Source organism: Protopterus annectens, chromosome 2.part1, assembly GCF_019279795.1.
Source record: "Protopterus annectens isolate FY-2018-M chromosome 2.part1, PAN1.0, whole genome shotgun sequence".
In the NCBI taxonomy this organism is placed as follows: Eukaryota; Metazoa; Chordata; order Ceratodontiformes; family Protopteridae; genus Protopterus; species Protopterus annectens.
Window position 1 is genome coordinate 1,941,586,519 of NC_056729.1, and position 17,794 is coordinate 1,941,604,312.

A 17,794-nucleotide genomic window follows, 5' to 3' on the forward strand; every position below is an offset into this window, starting at 1 on the left:
TGTCTAATAGTAGGGTTGCCTAATACACTAAAGGTGTAACACTAACAATCAATTCTTTACAAATGAAAACCATTTAAATAAAGTTCTGACAAGGCTAGTTAAGCACCTATAATACAATATAGCCAGGTGACAAATGGGTAACATGGCTAGGCTCAGTATTCTCCTATAAACATAAGAAGCTATGAGCAGAGCCAAGTCTGGTTTAGATGCTATTTGAGTAAGGTCTTGAAGTTGTTTATCTTTTCCATCAATTTAATGAGTGTTTTGACACACAGTCGTAATGGAGGGAATTTCCAGAAGCATTGCTAGTTAACAAATGAATAAAATAAATTAATTACTGGGTATATTTGGCTTGATAGCCATTTTTAAGCCTTGGTTCAAGGCAAGTTTTCAAACATTAAGAGATTGCTCATTCTATCATTTTGATATGCAGAAAAAACAGGCTACACTTCATTCATTACTGGTAATGTGAACATTTTCAAAATTGGCTTTACCTCCATGCACTCTTTTATCTTCTTCTAGAACATTTCAGTCTGTCATTGGAACATGTCTTTCAACATCTCCTAAAATTTGAAAATGTCATATCATACTGTTTTTACAATTGTGCTTTTTCTAATTATTGTTAAGTGCCTACCAGAGGCTAAAACAGATGCCTTACTAATAGAAAAAGAGTCTAGCTTTAAAAGTAAGTTTACAAAACCACAGGTGCCTTTTCATTAATAAATTTAATCCAAGGAGATAAACATATATATTAATTAATCCTAAATGTCAGCTTTCCATTTTTAATAAACAGATGTGAAAAGATGAAGCAGATTTAATTTTCTTTTCAAGATTTTGAGACATACGTGTGACGAAGTCATTCATTCCATATCTTTCTCATATTTTCATTAAATTCCAAGCCCTTAATATGAAACAACAGGTGGGCTTGCCAAAAGTCTAACACCAAGCTATTCCAAGAGTTTAGTGTATTTAAAGGGTCAGTGTAACATTTTAAAATATTTAAAGGGGCAATATGACAAACACAGTTCATGTGCAATGTGCATGTGAAATGTAACATGAATATACAGTTTTTGGGTATTACACAAATCCAGCATTTGCTGACTTTGCTAACAGTGTGTGTGTGTGTGTGTGTGTGTGTGTGTGTGTGTGTGTGTGTGTGTGTGTGTGTGTGTGTGTGTGTGTGTGTGTGTGTGTGTGCGTGTGTGTGTGTGAGTGTGAAAATATATATAAACATATCTATATGGATATAGATCTCTGTCCGTAGCTAGATATAATTTGTCTAGCTATAGATGGAGATTTACATCCCTACATATATATTTATATAGACAGATCGATCTATATAGATATATCTACATAGATTGATTTCTCTCTCTCTCTCTGTATATATATATATATATATATATATATATATATATATATATATAGATAGATGTATTTTTATATGTTGAAGTACAAATACATTGAATGGCAGAACATTAATTCAACAGGACTGAAACACAAAATCATGAACTCCCTCCCACAAAACTCAAGTTTTTTTTGCAAATAGGCAAGCCCGCTGTGCTCCACACCCCCTGCTAATTATATATCCCAACTCCAAGATCACACAATAGTGGACAAATTCCCCAATACTCTCTGCATCACGATCTTGCTCAAAGAAACTCCAGAAGAAATGATCAAATAAATTTCAGTCATTACTGCAGACTGTAAAAATATTCAATATCATGAATGTTTGATATATAAGCATCTAATGCCATTAGTATAAATAATGTTACTTCATTGTGACTAACGTGGACACACTAATGTCAAAACTCAAAAGTTGACATGCTTCTGCTCATGCCCCCAAAGTTACTCCTCGAAACTTGCAAAGTTAATAAACAGTACTTTTTGTCGGGGGTAAGCCTCCTGCATTCTTGAAGAGCATCTACTAATTATATATATTAACTCGAAGACTGCACATTCCTTGGGGAAGGGGTATATTTACCTACCCTGGGGGCTGTGCTTTTTGCACAGACATAAACCATTGGCATTTTTGACCTAAGCATGGCAACAATACAGAGGTTAATTTTACATGAATAATACATAATATATATATATATATATATATATATATATATATATATATATATATATATATATATACAGAGAGAGAGAGAGAGAGAGAGAGAGAGAGAGAGTGAGAGAGAGAATATTATAATAGCTAGGCTAGTATAAATAGAACTTTGAGTACATCCTTTTTTATACAGTAACCTAGTAGCAACGGTTTTTGGATGGAGTGAATACATAGCATACATTCATGAATAGTTGTGATAAGCACAAAAGAGACCAGCTAGTATAACAGTTAAGGTTTTTACCTTTGATGCACAATTTACAAGGTTCAAGCCTGATTTACGGCCCGTGCCTGTTTGGAGCTTGCATGTTCTCCTTGTGTCTCTGTGGGATTCTTCCCACCTCTGAAAAACATGCAGAGTGTTTCCAGCTCAAACTCTCCAATGAATGGAGCTGTGGGCAACAGCACAGACTCTAAATGGTGCCCTATAGGGGAAAGAGTTGTATAAACCAACCACTTTAGACATCAACTGCGGTGTGCAGTATCCTCAAGATTGAAGAGCATAGATCATAAACTGCACACCGTGGCAGGGCTAGCCAATCAATGGTGAAAAATTATGGCCACGACAAGTGAATTGCTACAGTCAATGTCGATTCACTTACAGGACAGAGCTTGGAAGTGACTGCATGATTGTAAGAAGGAGGCTGGACATCCTGCGTATCCAAGACACAAGATGGAAGGGCAGTGCTTCTGGAAAGTGGCTTAGTAGGTGACACAAAGAAACTATTTCAGGATGCAAGACAAAGACAGAAAGAGATAGAAGATAATCAGACACCCTTCATATGAGATGCCAGCAGCAACCTGCTCATCAGTCCATAGGACATCAAAGGCAAACAGAAGGAGCATTTCCAGTAGCTTCTGAATGAAGAAACCCCCTCAGAAGTGTTACTGCTCCTGACACAGCCTATAATAAGAGAAGCAGAGGAGCCTACCCTAGAAGAAGTAAGAATACCACTTAGGAAAATGATGTCATGGAAAGCAGCAGGCTCAGATGAGGTCACAGGAAATATGATAAAGATGCTGGATGAGGTGGGGTGAAATGGCTCCTGAGGATACTTATAGCAGTGTGGAGAGAAATGCATATCCCAGGTGACTGTAGAACAAGCAGTGTACATGAAAAAGGGGAACACCCACAACTGTGGCAGTGCAGAGGTATCATACTCCTGTCACATCGCATTAAAGTCCTGGGGAGGGTAATTAATAGACAGATATGCAGAGTAGTAGAATGTAAGGAAGGAGATGAGCAGTTTGGATTCAGAACAGGGTGCAGCACAACTCACCTGATGTGTGCAGTGAGATAGAGATGAGGGAAGAGTTCTACTGGGCATTCCTAGACTTGGGGAAAGCATATGACAAGGTCTCAAGAAAGCTGATTTGGACAGTACTGCAGTGGTTCAAAGTGCCAGAAACATTGCCAGAATTAGTGCAGGCTATGTACAAGGACCCAATGACTCAAATACGAACAGTGTTTGCAACCACAGAGGGGTACCTAGTGGTACTGGACATGCACCTGGGTTCAACTCTTAGCACACTGCTATTCATACTGGTGACGGACTACATAACAAATACGTCAGACAAAACAAATCAGCAAAGTTGCTGTATGCAGATGATGTAGCATTGCAGGAAGACTTTGAGCAACAACTTCAGCAAAGGATACTGGATTAGAATAGAAAATTGAAGGCACATGAGATGAAACTAAGTGCAGATAAGACAGTGGTAATGGTAGCAAATTGGGGAAATCAGAATAAGCTGAGAATTGAGGTAGAAGGGAAGATAGTGGAACAGGTTAACAACATCTGGGGAGGGTGATTGACAAGAAGGGAAGTCTGAATGAAGAAGCCAGAGATAAAATCAAAGGGGCTGCATCCAACTGGCATAGAGTGTCAGGTGTAGTGTATGATAGAAGAATGACAAAGAAGCTGAAAAGTAAGGAGTACAAAGTAATGGTGCAACCAGTATTACAAATGGTACAGAAACCTGGGCAGTAAAGGCAGAGCAGATGAGAATGTTAGAGGTGATGGAAATGAAGTGCCTGAGAAGGGTGATAGGATGCATACTGTTTGCCAGATGAAGAAATGAGGACATAACAGTAGAAGCTAAAGTGCAGCTATTGCAGAAAAAATCAAAGAGAACAGATTACGGTTGTTTGGGCACATGTGCAAAAAAGCAGAATACAATTTGGTGAAGAAGATTTGAAGTAGACAGGAAGAAGGTAATAGAAAACAAAGGTGTCCATCAAAGAGGTGGATGGTTGTGTGAGAGAAGGTCTGTGACAGGTAGGTATGAGTATCTAAGAAAGCAGGAGTGTAGCACTGAATAGAGAGAGGTGGAGGCAGTTAACATGACACCCCAACATCATGCAGAAACATGGGAAAAAGGGGGTAGATCATGATGATGATGAATGCAACATAACTATGGACATATATTTTTGGAAATATATGCATTAATATCCACAAAAGTTGTGCAGAGCTAGCATTACAGTGGAAGTATTGCTATCTATATGGAGTAGTTTCTAAAGAAAGCCTCACAAATGTAAGCAGCATCATAATATTCAAGTGGTATCATCCAAATCTTCAACTTAAATAAACACATGGCAAGAGCACTATAGTCATGGATGTATTGAACACAGACCTAAAAGGTGATGCAGCACAACTGGTGTGATACAAAATAAGTGGGTATACATTGGTATCAGGTAGCTACATTATTGGTCTATAAAGAGAAAATCCAAAAATGTGGCCACATCCGAGCTCTACAGTGCTATTTTACATACTGGCCACCATATAGCACCATACATCATTAATGGACCTTATTAGCATGCAACTTTACAGAATTATGGGGACTGTTAGCATGCAACACAAATGCCTGCCAGCCTTTGTTGAGTCCAAAATTATGTGCCAAAATTCAAATGCTATGCAGAAGAAGCCATTTCTGTTGTTGTAGAGTGATGATATCTTTATTATGACCAGACAAGTTGGTTTCAATTACTGTCCCAAGCATCTGTAGGACCTGATGGGGGAAGGAAGAAATGATGAGGTTAAGTCTGCTCATTCCTCTTTAGAGGAGGCATTGGGCTTCAGAATTATACTTGGTTCAGCTATCCACATGTGCTGGCTCTAGTTCCTCAATAAAAGACCAACAACAAAAAAAAAAAAACAATCTGGTACCTGAGGCTGCTAAAATGCAGCCAGTGAATCAGGTCCTGTTTCTATACCCTGCCCCTACCTCTCTTCCCAAAAAAAAAATTTTTTTTTGGGGGGGGGGGGGGGGAGAAGATTTTTTTTTTGTTCTTTCAAACTGTAGCAAACCACTTGCTACAAATGTAGCAAGGGGGTGCTACAGTCTATAGCCTGTACGGAGTGCTGCAACATTTAGATTTTAGTAAAAAAAATTGATATATATATACATATATATATATATATATATATATATATATATATATATATATATATACTATAGCAAACTGCTTAGACCACACAGGAGGTATTGCAGTGCTCAGGATGCATGGCACTTCCTTCTTGCCCCAACTCTTCAATGGAAGAAAAGAAAAATGTCCACAATCTGGTACCTGGGGCTCCTGGAATATAGGAGCCAATCAAGTCCTGTTTCTGTGCCCTGCTCATGGCCCTCCTTCTTCAGATTTTATGGTGGAAGAAAACATACTTTTTTATTCTTTTAAATTGTAGCAAACATTTTGCTATAAATCTAGGAAAAATTTGCTACATACAGTTTATACTACACACAAAGTGTTACACGGCTAAGGTTTTGTTAAAACAAAAATAAAAAATAAAAATAAACATTTTATTTTCTTCTAAATTGTAACAAACTGCATGCTACATCTGTACCAATTAGTTGCTACAGAAATACACTGCATGAAGAACTACAGTGCTCAGATTTTAGTTACAAAAATAAACAAAGTAACCTTTTTTTTCTTTTATACTGGAGCAAACTGCTTGCTACAATTTACACCAGACAGGAAGAACTACAGTGCTCAAGATTGACTGCAAATGCAATACCAGCTTTTAAAAGCTGGTATACACTAAAAAGATTTTATTATTTTTCTCCCTTCACACCTCCCTAGCTACACTACTGTGGGGCTAACATGCTTGCATGGGACATGCCATTTCTGAGGCCAAAGGAAAGCCCAGAGTCATTAACAGTGGACTGAATTGTGTTCACAACTTCGGGAGGGGTTGTGGCCTCATCTAAAGAGACACACATGCCTGGCAGCTCTCAATACTCTTCTGAATGATACCAGTATAGGAGGGTTGGGTTTCCCAGTACTGTTTTAAGACTTCCTCAGAGAGCTGTGAACAGTGATGCTGGCTCCCAGTCTTACTCTTCTCTTGCCCTGTCTTCATCAGTCCATACCAGCTGATGAACCTGGTCTGAGGAGGGAGCTAAATACTTTGTGATGCAATATATCTGATACCATAGAGAGTGGGGACTCAGGCAAGCAACATTTCCTCAAAAGTCATACCATCCTGCATAACCAGCACTCTTTTAAAGAAAAATGTTCTGCAAATGAATGTGTGTCATACAGGACATATTATGAGAGTTACAGAATTTTATAGACTTCTCAAGCATGTCTTACATAATGCAATTAGAGTACAGTGGCATGCTCATATACGGATATACAGACAGATGAAATCTGATAATGATAATATGTCGCAGTCTGGGCAATATGATGATATGTATGCATAACACTGAAGAGTGTAATACATTCTGAAACACAGAGTTGACACTGCTTCACACATATTAGTAATGTAATTACTGTGCACTCGAGATCACTGTAACAATATAGTAACATCCTACTCCTAAGCAATACTATTAGCTATGCTAACTTGTATCTTAAACTATTATAAAAGACTCTGTTCTTGTAAAATGCATGGAACTGAGCAGTTATAATTAGCATATTACCCAATCACCCATGATTATTTGTTGCATATTTCTAGGAAAGGTTATAGGATTAAAGGGCAGTAGACTTGCTATACTAAGTGTATTCCAGTACTAGCATACATATGTAAAGTGGAATATAGTCAGTATGCATTATATTTTCACAAAACATTTAGCAACTACATGTGTAGTAAATATTATACAGTAGATATCTAAAATAATAGGCTTGAGGGTTCCCTGTTATGTAAATGAAATGTATCTTTGTTTATCTGTAGTTGAGTGAATAATGTGTCATGGGTTTGATGTGTTATTATATGCATTGTTTGGTGCATGTTAGTATATGACCTGTTATTATATGCAACAGAGGGGTTTGGTTATTTGGTGTTATTTTTTGCCTTCAGTTCATCCGTTTTTTACAAGTTATTATATGCATTGTTAGGTGCATGGTAGTGTGTATGATGTGTTATTATATGCATTGTTAGGTTCATCGTAGTGGTATGACATGTTATTATATGCATTGTTAGATGCATTGTAGTGGTATGACGTGTTATTATATGCATTGTTAGATGCATGGTAGTGGTATGACGTGTTATATGCATTGTTAGGTGCATGGTAGTGGTATGACATGCTATTATATGCATTGTTAGATGCATGGTAGTGGTATGATGTGTTATTATATGCATTGTTAGGAGCATGGCAGTGGTATGACATGTTATTATATGCATTGTTAGGTGCATGGTAGTGTGCATGGTAATGGCATGATTTATTATATGCATTGTTAGGTGCATGGTAGTAGTATGACATGTTATTATATGCATTGTTAGGTGCATGGTAGTGGTATGACATGTTATTGCATGCATTGTTGGGTGCATGGTAGTGGTATGATGTGTTATTATTTGCATTGTTAGGTGCATGGTAGTGGGATGTTGCTGTAATTAAAATATTGGTTTGTTGTAAGGTTACAGTTGGGTAGCTGAATGCCAGCCTTCAAAAAGGTGTCTAAGTATACTGCTATGTTTTATATGTCATGTGTTACATAGCATTTTCCACATAGCCTATCATATGCAAAAACAATAATTAACTACTGTGGCTATACTTAAAATGTATGACTATAAAGACCATAATAAGCCAAGTGGTATACATGAGGATCCTTAGATAAACAATAAAAGATATAATTTTTAAGTCACCTTACAGTTATATTTTGACTACATGCAATATTAATTTGAATTGTGTTGGCAACATTGTATGCTTGCACAGTATGCATAATATACTATTTTCCAATATAGTGGTATAAAAGTACTCTAACTACACTTCAGGATACAATTATATTACTAGATATTATATAATAGGTTCATAAGAGATTACTAGGCTAATGGTCCTAGAGCCTTACAAACCTAGCCATATTTATCCTGAGTTGCCCTAATTGTTGGTGGTTAGGTGAGTGAAGTTCACAGAGGGAAGGGTCTATGGTAGTTAATAACAACTTTCGCTGTGCAGGAGGGATATCAGCACCACCCCAGGAATGAATTTGTGATCACCAATCCATTGATGTAGGTTGTGTTTGAAGAGGGTCAGGGAAGGTTCTGTTTCATATGAATTGGAAGCTTGTTCCTGAGAAACTGCAGTCTCTGGGAGGTTTATCTATCTCTCCAGCATGACCCATTCATGTTAGACACTAGGTTAAGATCCCCAGAGTGAGTGACCCTCCTGCAGTTGATTTACAAATGTGTAGCATTTCCATCAGGGCCAGGTCAGAGACTACCCTGTAAGCCAGGCACAGGTCATCCCTTAGCAACCTGTAGGAGGCAGAATACAGTGACAAGGCTTTCAGACTTTCAGCATAAGACGTATTTTGTGTACCCTGTAATTTCTTGGTGAGAAACCTCTATGGTCTCTGCAATTGTTGCAGATGTCTAGTGAGGTACATGCAAAAGGGAGCATTGTAATCAATTATTGGTCTGATGTGAGCCAAGTATAATGGAATTATAACATTCTTAGATTTAGATGTGATGCCTTTACTTATAAGATGTGCCACATAAAAATATGTCTTTACTACTGTGGATATATGGTGGTCAAAGTTCTGATTGCTATTAACCTGAGTATCCAGATGGAATACCACTGGATACAAACTTAGGGGCTGCTGTCTATAATGCAATTAACAGTTATGTCAGCTTTCCCAAAGGGAATATTAATGCATTTTTTAAATGTATCTTTAATCCATGGCTTTAGCACCGATCATTTGTCTGTGTTAACCCTGTCTCCAGTGTATTAACATCATTGACGGACTCAATGATTCCTCCAAATTTGCAATTGTCGGTGAACTTGGGCAGCCACAGGCCATCCAAGTTTGCCTGGACTTCTGAGAAATAAATTCTGAACATTAAGGGGCCCAGCACAGTTGATTGGTCTTTTTCTAGAGATGAAGTCAACCACTTTGACAGTATTGTGTCCTGTGGGTGAGCCGGTTGGCTACCCATCTGGTAATGTAGGGATTAATTCCCAATTGGGAGAGTTTATGCATAATACCTGAGTAGGGGGTGGTGTCAAATGCCTTTGCTAGGTTAATATAGGGGGTATGCACTCTCTTTCCCTCATCCAGGGCCTTGGTGACTTTCTGGAAGGAGTCAACCATGTTTAACAGGCGTGATCTACCTTCAATGAATCCGAACTGGGTTGGGTCCATAGTTTGGAGATTACTTATTCCTTGTTAGAAGGGTCCATAAAGATTTTTTCCATGTTCTTGCAGATGAGGCTAGTCAAGGTTATGGCCTATAATTCCCAAGGTCAGCTGATGGTCCATTATTGTGCGCATGCATTACTGATGCTGTCCTCCATTCTATTGGAACATAACCAGTTTGCAGACTGTGGTTGAACAGAAACCCAAGTGGGTCTGCTAGGTCATGTTTTAAGTTGTTCAAAAGGCGATGTTGAATGTTGTCTGGTCCCACTGATGCTGTGTTTTTGGCCTTGGAGTGCACTGAGATGACCTGCTCTCTTGAGATAATATGCTGAGGAATGGTGGCAGATATACTTTGGAGGATGACTGGAGGGGATGAGGGTTGCAAAGTTTGCTCCAAATCTGTCAGCTAGCAGGTTGGCTATTAACTCCAGTTGAGTAGGGGTGGTGCCATCCACAACCAGTTGAGCACATAGCTAAAGAATGCCTTGTGATTGCCCTAAGCTGGGGGGGGGGTATTTTTGCTTTGTTATTAGCTTTGGAGGACTTGACAAGATCTCTAATTTGTTTGTTTAAGCTACAGAGGGATTTCGTCCTCTGTGGAGCTAATTCCTGCTTGTTCTTGGACATTAGTTTCCTTCTCTTGTTGTACAACCTGCTTATGCTAGGAATCCACCAGGGTGGCTTGTTTTTTCGGCAAGACCTGGTTTTAAACTGGTTAGGTACAGCCAATCGTATACAACTGCTTAACTGGTTATACAGGGCATTGGTGTATACCTCAGTATAGCAGTCCATGTTATCTGCATTTGAGGAGGATATAAAACTTCTTATACCATCACTTAGTGGGAGATAATTTGTTTTTGAACAATTCTTAAGCATTTTTGAACTTGATGGGGTATCTGGTCTTATAATTACATCAAACGAGCCTGATTTACGGTCTGATCTAATCAAGGAGGACATCACATGGGGGGTGCAATGCATTCCCATGTTAGTGAGTACTATGTCCAGAACATTTGAGCCTTATGTGAGTGTGCTGACTAGCAGTTCCAGAGCTTTTGCACTGACAAGTCCAAGAACCTCTGTTCCAGCATGACTTTGGTCATGTATGTTTCCCATTCAATTGTAGGATAATTAAAATACCCATGATTAAGGTGTTGGGCTGTATGACAAGTGACTTTGGTAAGTCCAGGTATACGGTATGCTTTTCCTGTTTCATGGTGGGGGACCTATAGCTAGCTATGATGTAGTTGGGGGCTTTGCCTATAGTTAATTGGACATGGAGTAGCTCAAGAGAGTCAGTCTATTTGACCAGTCTAAAGGTGTACTTATCCTGGATACACCTCCTCCTTTGGTTCTTTCATGCTCAGTGTGTGGTCTGAGTGTATGGAAGGCATCGCAGCCCTGCATGGCTGAGATGCTTTCTGCACCTTTGAACCATTTCTCTGTGACTGCACAGATGTCAGCATCTTCCAAAGTGAGGAGTGCTTCCAGGGACTGCAGGTTTTGTTTATACTCCTAGCATTAAGCAGCAGTACCTTGAGTTTATCTAGAGAGGATTTTGCTATGTTGGGAGGTTAATTATTTTGACACTGCCTAAAAAGTTACAATAGGGGTGACTAATGCCTTTGCCAGTGCAAGAAAGCCTAGAGGAGACAGGTGCAGACCATCTCTGGCAAAGCAGCATGGCCTGTAGATCATGTCTACCCAGGCTGACAAATATCGGATCCCCTTGGAGTGACACCAGCAGCTATGCCAATTGTTAGTCAACCATTTTTTGCTTGTATTGTGGCACTATCCTTGGAGAAGACAGAATGCTGCTTAAGTCTAGGACTGATGAGTAATATGCATGTCATTTACAAGGACTTATGGGTAATATGCAAACTATAACTGAATACATCTTCATTACACCTCTGTATCCCTATAAAGGAAGTCCAAATGGATGTGCGAATTGCACCACTTTTACTTTGAACTTCCTGCCAAAACAACATGAGTTAAAAAAGCAGAAAGGGACCCAACTTGCACAAGTAATTACTTTGTCAAAAATGAGTACATCAGGTTAAGGTGTTTGCCTTACAAACTAGAGTAATTCAACAGACCAAAGTTGCTTCAACCCAACAGCTAACAAAGGTGCAACTCTATTAACATCTTGCATAAAGTAAACTGAAAAAAAAATATATGAACTTTTATATGTATACATACACACACATACAGAATTATGCATCTGTGTATGTGTGTTTGAGTATGTGTTTCTGTATAGGTGCATGTGTATATATGTTTGCTCTGAGAGTGTTGATGGAGAAGTACAGAGAAGGTCAGAAGGAGATGCACTGTGTCTTTGTGGACTTAGAGAAAGCATATGACAGGGTATCTAAAGAGGAGCTGTGGTATTGTATGAGGAAGTCGGTAGTGTCAGAGAAGTATGTAAGAGTGGTACAGGATATGTACGAGGGTAGTGTGACGGTGGTGAGGTCTGTGGTGGGAGTGGCAGATGCGTTTAAGGTGGAGGTTGGATTACATCAAGGATCAGCTCTGAGCCCTTTCTTATTTGCAATGGTGATGGACAGGTTGACAAACGTGATCAGACAGGAGTCTCCGTGGACTATGATGTTTGCAGATGACATTGTGATCTGTAGTGAGAGTGGGGAACAGGTGGAGGAGACCCTGGAGAGATGGAGATATGTTCTAGAGAGAAGATGAATGAAGGTCAGGTGGACTGAGACAGAATATGTGTGTGTGAATGAGAGGGAGGATAGAGGAATGGTGAGGATGCAGGGAGTAGAGGTGGCGAGGGTGGATGAGTTTAAATACTTGGAATGAACAGTTCAGAGTAATGGTGAGTATGGAAGAGAGGTGAAGAAGAGAGTACAGGCAGGATGGAGTGGGTGGAGAAGAGTGTCAGGAGTGATTTGTGACAGACGGGTACCAGTAAGACTGAAAGGGAAGGTCTACAAGAGGGTAGTGAGACCAGCTATGTTTTATGGGTTGGAGACAGTGGCACTGACAAAAAGGCAGGAGTCAGAGCTTGACGTGGCAGAGTTGAAGATGTTAAGATTTGTACTGGGTGTGACGAGGGTGGACAGGATTAGGAATAAGTATATTAGAGGGTCAGCCCAGGTTGGAAGGTTTGGAGACAAAGCCAGAGAGGCAAGATTACATTGGTTTGGACATGTGCTGAGGAGGGATGCTGAGTATTTTGGGAAAAAGATGCTAAGGATGAAGCTGCCAGGTAAAAGGAAAAGAGGGAGGCCTAAGATAAGGTTTATGGATGTGGTGAGAGAGGACATGCAGGTGGTTGGTGTGACAGAGCAAGATGCAGAGCACAGGAAGAAATGGAAACAGATGATCCACGGTGGTGACCCCTAATGGGAGCAGCTGAAAGAAGAAGGAGAAGAAGATGAACTTTTCTGAAAATATGCAGCAAGTACTCATGGACAATTCGATAATGTATTAACCATAACTGTGAATGGTATTTTACAAGTTCCATACGCAAGTGATTTGACCAGCATGACAAAGCCTTTTATAATAATATGTGATAAGAGATAATATAGCTTCCATTGCACATTGCTCTACATAGTATACTGTTCAATGCTATACACATGTGTGAATACTGCTCAGGCTATGGCATGTTAACAGATAAAAGCTTTATGTGTATCCAGGCATGACTACAGTCCATGATATACCAACTCTTTGTGATATTTTCATCATACCTACAAAGTTCAAGTTTCTGCATTTATATTCACTCTGTTTGTAAGTCTTTCATCATATGCATATTCTGCTGCAAATCTATCCATGAGGGTTACATGGATGGGATTTATGCTTATGGGTATGTGTCTCCTGTAGGCCCTCCTCTCCCTGATAGGAGGTTATTGAGGGCAACTCAGGTGCTTAACCCCACTGTGCTGGGGTCAGCATCTGGGTGCAAGAACAGACTGAGCCTGAGCATTATCACTAATGCTCAGGATGGCTTGAAACAATGCTAGGAACCCTACATTTATGTGCTGGCATTATTCAGGAGGTGATTATAAGCTATAGTTCAAGGCCTCTGTTTAGGTGTGTTGCCACTCCCCTACAAAACTGACAATCCCTACTCATGGCCTACCCATTCACCTAGCCCAGATGTCACTCATGGTTCTAATCTTATCCTTCATGACTTGAGTCATTGACACATACTATTGGATCAGCAAGTGTTTGTGAATATCTGCACTGTGTGCTGTCATCACTGGATAGGTACACATTTTGCAAAGAATAAGATTCTGAAACAGTGCATACTAATTGGGTCCACTAGTGATGCATGATATTGGAGAGCTAATCATGGTGCTAATATGTCATATAAGTCTGTAGTGTTTTGAGACACACATACACACACAAACACATACACACACACACACACACACACACACACACACACACACACACACACACACACACACACACACACACACACACACACACACACACACACACACACACACACACACACATATATATATATATATATATATATATATATATATATATATAAGGTATATTCACTTATTTATTTTATCATATATATACTGATCTGTATAAGTTTTATGCCTGTGTCATATACGTACATGACTATAGTGTGATACAATGTGTATATTGCTATACAGTCTATATTTGTAAGGCTTCGTTTGGAAGCTGTTTAATACAGGTGGTAATACTTCACTGCAATGCATGTTGGTAGCACCTCTTGTGGGTAAGAATGCATATTTTCCACATATGTGTGTTGTCCATGGGTATGTTTTTAACATAGAAAGCTGTCTGCCATCCACAAATGCCCTTGACAATATGAAGCATACCAGTTACATACATGTCATTGAAAATCTACTTTTTTCTGTGGAGAACTGAATCACTATGATGTTCAACTAGAATGTTTTCTCTGACATTCTGATATTTATGTATGTATATATAAATATATATATATATAGGTTCATAGGTTCATACTAGGCTATCTGCCCTAGGGCATTTATAAGCCTAGCCAGAGTGTGTGTGGCTTTCACCACCCCTTAGGATGGAATACTATACCCATTAGTTTGCTGTGCCTCTGTCCAGCAGTGATACAGAGATGATTCCCGGGGTAAACCTACGATCTCCCATCCGCTCATCAAGATTTCTCTTGAACAGAGTCAGTGAGGGGCTCTGCCTCACATGGACTGGGATTCTGTTCCATAGTGTAGGGAGTCTCTGGGTGATGAATCTGTCCCTCCAGCATGTCCTATTTATATCCGTGTTGAGGTTTAAGTCTCTTGCTCTAGTGGCTCTGGTGGATTTGGATTTTTTGAGGTGGAGTACGTCCATTAATTCCGGGTTGGACATGGCCTTGTATGTCAGGCACAGATCACCTCTGAGCAGACGGTATGCGACTGAATAGAGCTGGAGTTTCTTCAGTCGGGCATCGTATGACATATGTTTGAGCCCCTTTATCCTTTTGGTGAGGAACTTTTGGGGTCTTTCCAACTGCTGCAGGTGTCGGGTAAGGTACATTCCGAATGGGGCGTTGTACTCAATCATTGGTCTGATAAGTGAAGAGTACAGGGGTACAATGACCTCTCCTGATCTGGATATATACATATATATATATATATATATATATATATATATATATATATATATATATATAGGGTTACATTCATTCTCCTGAATCACAATCACACTTGGTCAAATCCAGCTTGAGCATTGTAATAAAACCGAAGAATGAAAATTCCGAACATCAATATTTATGAATAACAAATCTCTCCTCCTTCTCAGCCCAAATTAACACTTGTTCCTAGGTCCAGAGTTGTAGGGAGTTTCGAGGTTCAGTGCTTATGTCAGGTATAGTGGAATTCAGCATTTTGGCTTTTCATGGAAGCACATCAATTATATGATGACTCAACTGAGTGTGATTCAGGGAAATGAATATAAACCATATCTATATATATATATATATATATATATATATATATATATATATATATATATATATATATATATATATATATATATATATATATATATATATATATATATATATATATATATATATATATATATATATATATATATATATATATATATATATATATATATATATATATATATATATATATATATATATATATATATATAATACCAAACCACTCCGGTGCATGATGCAATGCCATCTGGTGCTCGGAAAACCAAAAGTATTGAAAACACCAAAATATTCCAGCACTCAGAACATAAAAACAGTTAGTAAATGAAGAGTTTATTCCAAGCACAGTCTGCAGCACAGACCTGTTTCGCACAAAGGCATCATCAGTGTGTGTCTTAATCAGCAGTAAGCCACAGTTTATGTAGCAGAGTTTAAGAAAACATTTAAAGAGACCTGTATATTATACCCTTATCGACAATATAGCAGGTATGCTAAATACATATCCTGCCTACATATAAACAAAGTATAAATGTACAAATGCCCCTCCCCACATTATACCATTTATAATTCCAAAAAATGTTATTCATGGTGGTGGTGCTGCGGTAGCACTGTCGCCTCACAGTAAGACGCTGTCCGGTTCGACTCTCAGCTAGAACGTCTTCTGCGTGGAGACATGCGTGAATGGGCGTACCTTCATTGAAGGTTGTGTGTTAGGGCTGGCAACTCAGCACGTAAAAATCAACTGCCAATCATTAGTGGACCGGAGTTCTGCTGTGGCGACCCCTAACCGGGAAAAGCCGAAAGACACAACAACAGCAACCAAAATATACAAAATACCCCAAAACACCCCCCCCCACAATAGTGAAAACTTATCTACTATACATCATATGGTAATACTAATAATATATAACCATGATTTAAATGTGCACTCTTATATCAGATATTCATATATCAGCCTCATACTTAAAAATGAATAATAATAATAATAATAATAATAATAAATAATAATAAAAAATAATAATAATAATAATAAATAATAATAATGATAAATAATAATAATAAATAATAATAATAATAATAATAATAATAATAATAATAATAATAATAAATACTAATAATAATAATAATGATGATACTAATAGTATTAAGGGTAGCCAAAACATGATAAATTACTATTGGTCATTGAGCCCTGGTTTAAAAAGCCCCCCCCAAATTTATAATCCGTCTACGTTCCTTATTTGATAATATATTGTGCCTGACCGTATCATTCATATTTAGTGTCTTGACCATGTCACTACCTACAAACATGAAATGTGCCGTACTATGCACTAATATATGCTTGTAAAGAGCACTTTGGGCTCGTTTACATTTGATGTCACTAATATGTAAGGCTATCCTTTGCTTCAAAGTACAAGAAGTCTGTCCAATACAAAAAGCTCCACATTGGCATATTGCCATGTATATCACCCATGTACTAGTACATTTGATTAAATACTTAATGTCATAAACTTTCCTAGTATTTACTGATGTAAAAGACTGTGTTTTGGACATTAACTTGCAGTATTTACAATAACCTCAGTATGTACTTCCTACTGAGGTCTGTGGTGCTTCCCCTGATAGATAATGACCCTTCTCGAATAAAGAAAAATATTGTCCCAAAGATTTACCTTTATGGTAACCAAAATTAGATTTTTCATTAAGTATAGTTGAAAAGAATGGATCTGAATATAGCAAATGCCAAAATTTTGAAATAGTTTCTTTGATCTTAAAGGTAATATTACCATACGTAGTTATAAATCTCAGTCCTTCTGACTTGGGCTGTCTCATCTTTTGGGCATCTCAACAATAAATATGGCATTAAGTTTACTGGAAAATTGGATTTGTTTACTATTGATTTCTTGGATGTGAATGTAACCAAGGCCATAGATGGTACTATTATTACCAATCTATATAGAAAGCCTTTTTCCAAGAATTCCTTTTTGCATGGCCACAGCTGTCACCATGGCCACACCATCAACAATATACCTGTAGCCCAATTCCAGAGGGTTAGGCGAATATGTTCTGTTAATACCATTTATGAAGAACAGGTTTTGGGTTTAAAAGCACGTTTTTTAGCCCGAGGATATACTAAGTTGGTGGTGGCTAGGGCATATAAACAGTCCCAGACTAATAGTAGGACCAGTTTGTTATGAGATGCCCA